Source organism: Chiloscyllium plagiosum, unplaced genomic scaffold (assembly GCF_037043375.1).
Source record: "Chiloscyllium plagiosum isolate Xiang-an unplaced genomic scaffold, Cpla_swu_hap1 HiC_scaffold_1, whole genome shotgun sequence".
Lineage (NCBI taxonomy): Eukaryota > Metazoa > Chordata > Chondrichthyes > Orectolobiformes > Hemiscylliidae > Chiloscyllium > Chiloscyllium plagiosum.
The window spans coordinates 167,956,476-167,969,283 of record NW_028270139.1 but is presented as its reverse complement, the minus strand read 5'-3'; the positions used below and the strand labels follow the sequence as shown (position 1 = coordinate 167,969,283).

Sequence of the window (12,808 nt, the reverse complement as noted above, 5' to 3'; positions counted from 1 at the left end):
CTGTATGTGTGTGTGTGTGTGTGTGTGTGTGTGAGAGAGGATGTGCGTGAGTGTGTGAGTATGTAAGAGTGTGTGTGTGTGAGAGAGGATGTGTGTGAGTGTGTGAGTATGTAAGAGTGTGTGTGTGTGTGTATGAGAGAGGATGTGTGTGAGTGTGTGAGTATGTAAGAGTGTGTGTGTGTGTATGAGAGAGGATGTGCGTGAGTGTGTGAGTATGTAAGAGTGTGTGTGTGTGTGAGAGGATGTGCGTGAGTGTGTGAGTATGTAAGAGTGTGTGTGTGTATGAGAGAGTGTACAGTGTAGTGGGGTCACCTGTAATGTGACATAACCCAAGGTCCCCATTGAGGCCATTCTGTGTGTTATGATCCTGTCACACAGCTACCTGATGAAGGAGCAGTGCTCCGTACGCTAGTGCTTCCAAATAAAACTTGGACTATAATCTGGTGTTGTATGATTTTTAATGTTTTCTCTCTAGTTTGACCTGAGTTCTCTCTGTCCTGTTCAGAGCCCAAGATCTTCAGCTACCTAACAGCCATTAACAGATTTATGAATGGGCAGAGATCCTAGTTCAAAAACCAATCAGCTTCACTTGTAAACCATCCCTTGGCTCCAGTTCATCTGGGAATTCAAAGCAACACAAGCAAGATCTCTGAAGGGTATCAAATTCCTTCCTTTTAAAATGTGCACGTCTGAAACAGCTCTTTCTCAATTCAGTTCACAGTTTTAAAATGGACAAAAGTTAAAACATGGTCTGGGTGCTGATGTATCTGGTCATATGACCTTTACTCACTTTTCCATTTTTTTCTCAAACCAAATTCTTACATTTTCTTTCAACATGGGGTTATGCAATATCAAATCAAATATGGTTGTCTTATTATGTCTGAGATGGCGCTCATGCTTACTGAGGTATACCTGTGTTAGACTCTGAGTAAACAAAGAACATGAACAATACAGCACAGGAACAGACTCTTCTGCCCTCCAAACCTGGAATGATCCAGCTATTATTGACTTGATAACAGTGACAAGGTTCATGTAGTCATTTATCTGAGGTGATGTTTTTTCTGTAAATCTCTGCAGAGGGAGTGAGAATAATTTGATAAGTCCTTGGAAAATCCATCACATCGCTGAGGAGTTGAATAACACCTAATTCAGTGATGTTTGTGTGTAATTGGAGACTCTAATCCTTGCACCAAGCTTCGAGGTGGTCAGGAATGGACAGACACACGAGACCTGGGCTTAGCCAATCAGTAGTTTTATTTTCCTGAGACAGATAGGCTGTACAGAATTTGACTAAGCTATGTTTCCCTGCACTTCTCAATAAATTAGCAGCAGCTGACATTATGCTAAGAAGACTGAGTTGCCACCAGAGTGAAAATGGAGGAAGATGGGGATTAGTTTATTCATTCATGCCGTAGTGATTCCTCCTGAGAAGGTGGGGGTGAGTTGCCTTCTCGAACTGCTGCAGTCCATGTGCTTTGGGTTGACCCATAATGCCCTTAGAGAGGGAATTCCAGCATTTTAACCCAGCAACATTGAAGGAACGGTGATATATTTCCAAGTCAGGATGGTGAGTGGCTTGGAGGAGAACATGCAGGGAGTGGTATTCCCATGTATCTGCTGCCCTTGACCTTCTCGGTGGAAGTGGTCATGTGTTTGGAAGGTGGTGTCTTGAGAATCTTTGATGAATTTCTGCAGTGCATCTTGTAGATAGTACACACTGAGTGTCAGTGGCGGAGAGTGTAGATGTTTGTAGATGCAGGGCTAATCAAGCGGGCTACTTTGTCCTGGATGGTATCAAGCTTCTTGAGTGTTGTTAGGGCTCCACCCATCCAGGCAACTGGGGTGTATTCCATCACACTCCTGACCTGTGCCTTGGAGAGTCAGGAGGTGAGTTACTCACTGCAGGATTCCTGGCCTCTGACCATTTTTAAAAATTCATTCTCAGGATGTGTGCATCACTGGCCAGGTCAGCATTTTTTGTTCCTCCCTAATTGCCCCACAGGGCAGCTAAACGTCAATCACATTGCTGTGGGTCTGGATTCACATGTAGGTCAGACCACATAAGGATGGCAGTTTCTGTCTCTGAAGGACAGTAGTGAACCAGGCCGGTTTTTATGACAATTGCCGATGGATTCATGGTCATTATTAGTCTGTTAATTCCAGATTTTTATTGAATTTATGGCAGGACTTGAACTGGGTCCCCAGAACATTACATGCATCTCTGGGTTAATAGTTCAGCGATAATAACACTCGGTCATTGTCTCACACGGCCTGCTCTTGTAGCCATTGTATTTATATAGCAAGTCCAATTCAGTTTCTTGATGTTGATTTGGTGGAAACGGTAACACCACTGAAGGTCAAGGGATGATGGTTAAACTCTGTCTTGTTCAAAATGAAATTAAAAATCACACAACACCAGGTTATAGTCGAACAGGTTTGTTTGGAAGCACTAGCTTTCAGAGCGCTGCTCCTTCATCAGGTGATTGTGGAGTATAAGATCAAAAGACACAAAATTTATAACAAAAGATTATAGTGTCAAAAGATTATAGAAGTCAAAATGATATATTGAACAAACCTGGATTGTTAAGTTTTCATCTTTGAGAATGTGTTGCAAGTTTCGGTTCATTAATATGTAAATCCCAGAACTTGCTTTAATTCACATTCTCAAGATAACTTAAGGTTTTATAAACTAAAAGGTAACTTCTCAGACAATGCATTAAAGGTGTGAGGTTAGAGTTTGTCTGTTTCCCAATCTTGAGTCAGAGTGGTTCTATTCCCAAAGTAGGGGTTTTTAAAATGTCATATGGATTGACTGCCTGCAGGTTGTGTGCTTTCTGAGCAAAATATTCTGCAAATGGAATTTCACCCCACAGACGCTCTTTGTCTCTCAGACACACACACTACACCCTCACACTCACACCCATGCACACACCCTCTCACAGGCTTATACTTCGTCACACTCTACCAAGTACGCACACACACAAACACACACTCTCTCACATCCTCTCAGACTCACACACACATACACACAAATGCACATATAAGTCTATGGGGTGAATTTGCACAAAAGCGCACAACCTGCAGGCAGTCAATCCATATAACATTTTATAAATTCCTACTTTGGAAATAGAACCAGTCTGACTCAAGATTGAGATACAGACAGACTCTAACCTCACACCTTTAATGCATTGTCTGACTGAGATGTGACCTTTTTTTATAAAACCATAAGTTATCTTGAGAAAGTGACTTAAAAGAAATTTTGAGATTTACATCTGAATGAACCAAAACCTGCAACCCATTATAAAAGATTGTTATGACACAGGGTAAACCCTTCTGTTAATTTAAACCAGACACAGAAAAGCTCACCTCGCTCATAATCTGTAAAACTGAGTGACAAAGAACTACCAAATCCCACTATTTAAAAAAATTAACAATTTATTATTTAACTACAAGAAAAAGAAAACATTAAACAACAACTATCTTTACTGTAAACCTCCTTTGACTTAATGATTTATCTACCTCCCACTCTACAACAATATACTGATCCGATAAAACACCTGATTAAGATTTACAAAAAATTCAAATTTCAAAACCAGTCAGCTGTGTCGATTCTCCTCTGAATGTTCCACTGCAGATTTTTCTCGGTCTTGGGTCTTCTGCTACACAGATTTCATATGAACAGGTACCTTTCAGAGAGCGATTCTGCAAGCCGACTGTGTTTGTGTGTGCTCTTTGCTGCTCTGGCTAACTGCTCAAAATGCCCGATTTTTATATCCCAAGACATTCGATCGTCTCATTGGTTTGATGTCATCAAAACAATAAAATTCAAATTTGTTTCGACTTTGGTATCTTTAGGCATAATTTAAACCGATTGGTCAAATTCGAATTTGTTGTGTACCAGAGTAACAGCTCAGCTATTTGTTTCACTGCCAAATGTTACATTTTTAATTTTTTTAGCACACTCTGTGCTTGTTAAGTCCTTGCCAGCTTTCACTCTCTCTTAAAGGTAGAGTACACCTACTACTTCATAACAAGATGAAAGACTTAACAGCAATCTAGGTTTGCTCAATATATTGTTTTAATTGCATGACACTGTGATCGTTTGCTATAAATTCTGTGCCTTATGATCCTGCCCCACTAGTTACCTGATGAAAGCTAGTAATTCCAAATAAACCTGTTGGGCTACAACCTGGTGTTGGGTGATTTTTAACTTTGTTAGGAATGGTCATTGTGTGGCACCTATGTGGCATGAATATTAATTGTCCATTTGTCAGCTCAAGGCTAGACAGTGCCCTGGTCTTGCTGCAAAGAGAAGGAATGGAGGGCAGGAGACAGGAGGATTTTGGAGAAATGGAGATTTCTGACAGTGGGGTTAATGCCTGAGGAGATACCTGGAGGAATCATTCACATTGCATTAACTTGACTCTTGTCATTTGCAAGGCCAGTGAATGACTCACTGACTTCCCACAGCTTTTTAGCTAAAGCTTGGTCTTGTGCTGATGGACTGGGCAGAGTGAGGGAGCAGTCACTATCGATGTACTTTCCAGAGACACCATCCATTTCCTTTGATACAGCACAGTAGATGGGACTCACAGCTCCTTCCTCTGAAGACTGGAACAGAAGATCATTTCAGAATGGCAAGCAACAGAAGATCAACAAACCAAATTGCTCAAATATTGAATTCCAAACATCTTTGAGAATAGAAGTATGTATATGAGAATGGAAAGCTATATAGAGCCAAAGATCATACAGCATGGAAACAGACCCTTTGGCCCAACCAGTCCATGCCGACTATGTTTCCCAAACTGAACTAGTCCCATTTGTCAGCATTTGGCTCATATTCCTCTAAAACTTTCCTATTCATTCCCCGTCCAAATATATTTTAAATGTTGTAATTGTATTTACCTCCACCAAAACAGGAGCAGAAATACACCATTTGGCACCTCGAACCTACTCTATCAGTCATTGTGCCTCTGTTTGAGTTTCAAATTCCACATTCCTAGCTACCTCTGGTTACTCTTCATTCCACAGCATAATATGAATCTGTCCATCTCCAATCTAAAAAATATCCTTTGAACCCCATCTTCACAACCTGCTAAGGCAAAGTTCCAATATTGCATAACCCCCTCAGAGAAAAAACATTCTCCTCAGTTCTGTCCTATTTCTGGACTGACGTGTAAGATGAAAAGTCCTTTGCACATCCACCGTGTTTAGACTATTCTGAGTGTTCAAACAAGTCACCCCTCCCCCCCCCCCCCCCCTCCTAAATTCAAGTGAAAACAAGGCCAACCTTTCCCCATAAGACAACCCACTCATTCCGAGAATCAGTTTAGAAAACCTCCTCTGACCCCTTTCCTCACTTCTTTCCTTTAAAATGAAGGTGAGGAGGAATGACCTCTCTCAAAGGGTCATGCATCTGTGAAATTCTCCAACCCGGGGAGACCAATCTTCAGCCAAGACTTCTGTAGGACTGTTCAAAACTCAAAATGAAACTTTTTAAAAATCTCCTTCTTTAAGCTATGGATGCTTAAAATAAAATTCCAGAACCTTGCAGGATTGCAAAACAATCTGCAAACCGACAAACAAAAATCTATTAGTGGTGCCCACACAGAAACATTAATTCTAAAGGTGAATCACAAACACTTTAAAAGTTGGTATCACTTGTTTGCAGGAAGCACAAGCTGACTGGTTTATATTTATAAAGGTCTATGATTTATTAAAAATTCACCCTAACTGCTGAAGAAGCTATTAACTGGTTTTCTTCAAGTTAAGAGAACAGAGAGAGTTCCTGAGCTTGTGGAGATCTTATGTCTTCTCCCTAACCCGTTTGCAGCTGCAAGTGTTTACCTACCTGGGAACCAATCAGGTGGGCAGAAGGCCTTTGTCATCGATAACTGTTCACTGGCACACAGACCAATCAGCTAGGTTTGCCAGCTCAATCTCCATTTGTACACATCCCTTGGTTCCAATGCATCTGCAAATCCTCAACTACTGCTCGAACCAACAGCTGTTCGGTCTGTCTCCTCTTTAGATTTATTCAATGTCCTGATGTTCACTACACTCTGGGATAGAGACTTTCACAGATTCATGACCTTTTGAAAGAAGTTACTCAGCTTTGTTTAAAAATCACTTGATGACAGTCAGGTTATCTGCTGTCCACAAAGTGTCGCAATCCTTCAGCAATCTTTGGTTTTACGAACTATTCTTTTGCTATTCAGTCCACAATTAAAAATACAGAAGAAGAGAATGACTCGGTACGAGACGAATCCCATTTACGGGCTCTCGGTCCATAGCCTACTATGGACCCTGACATTCTAAGTGCTCATCCAGATGGTTCTTAAATGTTGTGAGTGTAGCCGCCTCCACCACACTGTCAGGCAGCGAGTTCCATATTTCTACCAACCTCTGGGTGAAAAATATTCTTTCTTAGATTACCTCAAAATCTCTTCCTCCTCACATATGGCCTCTAGTTCACTCTAATTACATACGTTCGGTCTATCCTATTTGTCTATGATGTGGAGGGGTCCACTGGGTGGACAAAGTTAAAATTCACACAACACCAGGTTATAGTCCAACGGGTTTATTTGGAAGCACTAGCTTTCGGAGCGCTGCTCCTTCACCAGGTAGCATCTGCATAACGAAGGAGCAGCGCTCCGAAAGCTAGTGCTTCCAAATAAACCTGTTGGATTATAACCTGGTGTCGAGAGTGTGTTGCTGGAAAAGCACAGCAGGTCAGGCAGGAATTCCTGATGAAGGGCTCCCACCCAAAATGTCGATTTTCCTGCTCTTCAGATGCTGCCTGACCTGCTGTGCTTTTCCAGCAACACACTCTCAACTCTGATATCTCCAGCATCTGCAGACCTCGCTTTCTCCTATAACTTGGTGTGTCTGTTTGTCTACATTACTATGAACTGCACCCGCCCCATTCTTTCCAAAGCTTTCATATCCTTTTATTTATTATGAACCAGTTTTCTAATCGATGTGTTCAGGAGGATATTATTACACATCTCTGGTGAAGGTAGGACTTGAACCCGGGTCTCCTGAGACACCGTGTCTTCATATCATTCCTAAAGCATGGTGACATATTTGACTACAATTTGGATTGTGTAGTTGAGTATTATTTAAAAAAAGTGAGTAACCTGTCATTTCTGGTAACCATTTTGTTCTTGTGTTTTCCCATCAGAAACCTGATGAAGTTATTGATGCTGAGAAACCCGAGGAATTGGCAATACCAGATGAACCACAAACACAGCCCAAAGTCCTGAAGAAAAGACACAGATATAAGCCCCATCGGGGAGCTCTCAGTTCAGCCAAGCTGAAGGACATTACCAAGTCTTTGGCTGAGACAGAAAAGGATTTGTTCCAACAATTCGACTCTCCACCCTGTATTGAAGAGCTCCCTCCCCCTCCCTGTGAGATTTACAGAATGACATCCTATTTCCAGAATGTTCTCAAAATCCAGCACAGTCGACTACCGTTAAACAACAGCGTGACCTTTGATGAGTTTGGGAATGTTACTTCCATTCAAAGGTTGAAGCCTAGCCAATTCCCCAGGAAACAGCTCAGGCCAGTCTTCCAACTGCTCGACGTGGATCTGGAGCTGGAGACACACAGACCATTTGTGAGAGAAGCCCTGAGACCTTTGGTGTTTCGAAGTGGCAACTTTGGGAAGAAGTTCATCCCCGTCAGGTACAAGACGAGGAGAATCTTGCAGAAAATTCCCGGGAATGACAAGGAATTGAGGAGCCTGGGACAGACAGAAGATAGGAGGGTAAAGCTTCACAGCTCGAACAGTGACAGACCAATTGGCAGAGGTGCTGCAGCCCAGCGGCTGCGATTGAGAGAGCCATGTGTTATCTCCACCACTCCAGAGTTCATTGAGTTCATCCCCGATGGGACCTAGGACAGAAACTGTTCAAACTGTGGCCAAAATCCTGAATACGATGAGGAACAGTTAAGCAGATTAAGACCCATCTGCAACAGCCTGGCCAAACCCCCATTCCTGGTTGACAACCTCTCCAAAAGCATTTTACAGTAACTCCCTCGGGCGAATTGTTGAACACAGCCCCTTCCTTCTGTGAACATTCTCTACTCAACATGTCCTCTATGGCTGCCTCTACCTACTGGGTACATTACCCCAGTTGCCTTGATGTTTTGCATGACATAAAATCTGTACCTCTAGCCAATAAAAAAATAAGAATTATGGACAAGATACCTGAATCCCTTCTTGGAATTCTCACAGACAGACAGAGCCGTTCAGGGAACAATCTGCTAACAGTCAGCATCATCACACTATGTAATAGTTACAGTTCTGGTAATGACACCACACTCATTACCAATCCTTTCCTGCTATCACTCTCAACCCATCCTTGGCTCCTTACATTTGTCCATGGATCAGCATAGTGGAGCTTCTCTACACTGAATCGACACTTCTGCAAATCCAGGACTTTGGAAACAAGCACCCAAACCCTATCAGTCCCTGGATTGGGGGCCATCATATCCACAGTGTTTCTGAATCTCTGAGTAATAAATTAATCCAACACAGCCCTCATGTGGAGAGCTGATGCCTGAGCTTTCCAATCAGTTTGTCTCTTGCAGCAGTTCGACTCTGGATTGATCACTGTGGTGAGGAGAGGCCAAGGTTTCAGTCTCCACTGCTAATTTATACAGGCCCCCGTCCAAATCCCTGGAGCCTGGGAGACTGTTCCTCCCACTGCATCCCAATACTTGAGATGAATTCATGATTATGAAATTGGAGGTCACCAGGTGCTATGGAATCAAGCGATTTCTTTCTTTAGTATTCTGTCTCAAATACAGCATGGGGTTCGTTACACCATAAAGCTATCTCTACACTGTCCACATTAAACACTCAAAGGACAGGTACAGCACAAGGTTAGATACAGAGTAAAGCTACCTCTACTGTTTTAAACTGAATTGCTACCTCTAAACTGTACCCATCAAACACTCCTGAGACTGGTACAGTAAAATACAGAGTAAAGATCTCACGGGGTTAGATACAGAGTAAAGCTCCCTCTATGTTGTCCCCATCAAACACTCCCAGGACAGGGACAGCACAGGGTTAGATACAGAGTAAAGCTCCCTCTACACTGTCCCCATCAAACACTCCCAGGACAGGAACAGTAAAGGGTTAGATACAGAGTAAAGCTCCCTCTCCACTGCCCCCATCAAACATTCCCAGGACAGGGACAGCATGGGGTTACATACAGAGTAAAGCACCTTGTACTCTTTAAACTGAAAGTAAAGCTTCCTTGACACTGTCATCACAGTACTCCTAGAACATGGGGTTAGATACAGAGTAAAGCTCCCACTACACTGTCCCCATCAAACACTCCCAGGACAGGGATAGCATGGGGTTAGATACATATCCACTGTTAATTTCCCCCGCCTTGTTCCCCCGCCTTGCCCTGCACTTTCCTCTTCAGTTGCGAGTGAATGAAAAAGGGGTAAATTGGTTGGTGGCAGATTAGTGTCAAGAAGTGTAATGGGATTAATTTTGGAAGATGAAACCAGAAAGACAATTTAAAAAAGATACAATTCGGTACGGGGATGCAGGAGCAGAGGGCCTTGGCTGTATAATGTCACCAACATTAAAGGTGGTTTCAGTCCTTAAACCAGGACAGGTGAGCAAACAATATCCTGGGCCTTAACAATAGAGTATCAGAGAAAGAAGAGGATATGGAACCTATATGGGAGAATGAATTGTGCAAACTGAAATATTTGGCTGACTGTTGTAGGGAGCTGCTCGAGTAGTGGTATTGTCGCCAATTAGTAACCGAGAGCTCCAAGTTAATGTCCTGTCAGCATAGGTTCAAATCCCACAACAGTATGTGCTGAGGTTTGAATTCAATGAAGTACTGAATTAAAAATCTGTGATCATGAGACTACTGTTGTTTAAAACCTTTTCATTCAATAATGCTTTATAGAATAAGAGAAATCCACCCTGCGTTAATTGCTGATGGCACTAATTGCCTCTGTCAGAGTTAGTACAGGGCCTGATGTCCATCTTCAGGAAGGTTACCAATTGGTGAATCAGCTCACCTCACGTTCTATCCTCTGCCAAGTGACACACACATGACTTGGAAAAGCATAGCTTGATTAAAGATAATCAGCATGGCTTTGTGAGGGGCAGGTCATGCCTCACAAGCCTTATTGAATTCTTTGAGGATGTGACAAAACACATTGATGAAGGTGAATGTGGTGTATATGGACTTTAGCAAGGCATTTGATAAGGTTCCCTACGGTAGTCTCATTCAGAAAGTAAGAAGGCATGGGATACAGGGAAATCTGGCTGTCTGGATACTTAATTGGCTGGCCCATAGAAAACAGAATAGTTGATGGAAAGTGTTCAGCCTAGAGCTCAGTGACCAGTGGTGTTCTGTAGGGATCAGTTCTGGGACCTCTGCTCATTGTGATTTTTATAAATGACTTGGATGAGGAAGTGTAAGGGTGAATTAGTAAGTTTGTTGATGACACTAAGATTGGTGGAATTGTGGGTAGTGTGGAGGGCTGTTGTAGGTTGCAACGGGACATTGACAGGATGCAGAGCTGGGCTGAGAGGTGGCAGATGGCATTCAACCTGGAAAAGTGTGAAGTAATTCATTTTGGAAGGTCAAATTTGAATGCAGCTTACAGGGTTAAAGACAGGATTCTTGGCAGTGTGGAGAAATAGAGGGATGGTGGGTTCCACATCCATAGATCCTTGACAGTTGCCACTCAAGTTGATAGGGTTATTAAGCAGGCATATCATGTGCTAGCTTCCATTAGCAGGGGGACTGAGTTTAAGAGCTGTGAGATTATATTGCAGCTGTATATAGCCCTGGTTAGACCACATTTGGAATATTGTGTACGGTTCTGATTACTGGTCCCCCATAGAAAAGATGTGGAAGCTTCAGAGAGGGTGCAGAAGAGATTTACCAGGATGCTGCCTGGACTGGAGGGCATGTCTTATGAAGAAAGGTTGAGGGAGCTAGGGCTTTCCTCATTGGAGCGAAGAAGGATGAGAGGTGACTTGAAGGAGGTGTACAAAATGATGAGGCAGAGAGAGAGTGGATAGCCAGAGACTTTTTCCAAGACAGAAATAGTTATTACAAGGGGGCATCATTTTAAGGTGATTGGAGGAAGGTTTAGGGGAAATATCGAGGGCCGAAGGGCCTGTACTGCGCTGTAATGTCAGAGGTAGGTCCTTACACAGAGAGAGGTGGGTGTGTGGAATGCAATGCCAGCAGTAGTAGTAGAGTCAGAGACATTGGTGACATTTAAGCTACTCTTGGATAGGCACATGGAAGATAGGAGAAAAGGAGGACTGCAGGTAGTACAATGTAGGTTCGTTTCATCTTAAAGTAGGATGAAAGGCTGGCACAGCATCGAGGGCCGAAGGGCCTGTACTGTGCTGCACTCTTCTATGTTCCATGAGAGCCAGCATTGTCAATTAAGCACAAAGGCTCAGGTATTTCATTCGGCTGCAGGCGCTAGTTGTTTGGGCTCTCAGCCAAAAATACCTCATTCAGTTCTGAACTACTGCCAGACCTGCTGAGTTTCTCTTGCACGTTCTGTTTTGATTTCAGCTCTCCACAGTATTTTCATTAGAATATATTAAGGAGTTTGGCTGAGAGCCCAGACAGCTATGAGGTGAACGTATTTAGACAAAGCAGCACTTTGGTCTTGTCTGTCAGGCAATGTATATGTTTTGTAAATAGCATCTAAAATTACCAAGTTAACCGACTTGAACTGATTCAAGCTAATATACTAAAACTATTCCTGATGAAGGGCTTTTGCCCGAAACGTCGATTTCGCTGCTCCTTGGATGCTGCCTGAACTGCTGTGCTCTTCCAGCACCACTAATCCAGAATCTGGTTTCCAGCATCTGCAGTCATTGTTTTTACCTACAAGGCTGTGGTCAGGCCACATTTGGAATGTTGTACACAGTTTTGGGCCCCATATCTTAGGAAGGCTGTACTGGCCCTGGAGTTCAGAGGAGGTTCACAAGAATGGTTCCAGAAATGAACAATTTAACATATGAGGAACGTTTGAGAACTCTGGGTCTATACTCGATGGAGTTGAGAAGGATGGGGGTCATCTAATTGGAACTTACAGAATACTGAACAGCCTGGACAGAGTAGATGTTGAGAAGATATTTCCATTGGCAGGAAAGACAAGGACCCGAGTGCACAGCCTTAGAGTAAAGGGAAGACCCTCTAGAATGGAGATAAGGAGAAACGTCTTCAGCCAGAGAGTGGGGAGTCTGTGGAATTCACTGCCACAGAAGGCTGTGGAGGCCAGGTCATTGAGTATATTTAAGACAGAGATAGATAGGTCCTTGATTATCAAGGGGATAAAGGGTAATGAGGAGAATGGGTTTGAGAAACTTATCAGCCATGATTGGCAGAGCAGACTTGATGGGCTGAATGGCCTAATTTCTGCTCCTACGTCTTATGGTCTTCTGGTAACCCACGTCTGCTTACACTTCACTGGGGTAAGGCTGCAGACCTATATTATGATGTCCTTATTGAGTTCCAACTTGCATACAGAACTTAATCACAACTTGGGGGCTGCTTTTAAATGCAGAAGGGGGTGTCTGTTTGTACTGGTGAGAAACGAACAGAGCAGAAGAAGAGTTCTGACAGAGATTCATACAGCAGTTGAAATGTTATCTCTGTTTCTGTCTATACAGATGCTGACAGACCAGTCGAGTTTCTCCAGCACTTTGTGATTTGTTTTACATCTCCAGCATTGGCACAGTATTTTGAAGGGGTTTTCCATTGTCTTTGAAAGGTCTCTGACTTCTCCA

The 12,808-nt window shown here is 42.9% G+C and overlaps 1 pseudogene; it reads left to right on the top strand.

The window, feature by feature from the left end:
* Nucleotides 1-885: 885 nt before the first annotated feature.
* Nucleotides 886-8,038, top strand: LOC148152272 (uncharacterized; annotated as a pseudogene).
* Nucleotides 8,039-12,808: the final 4,770 nt, after the last annotated feature.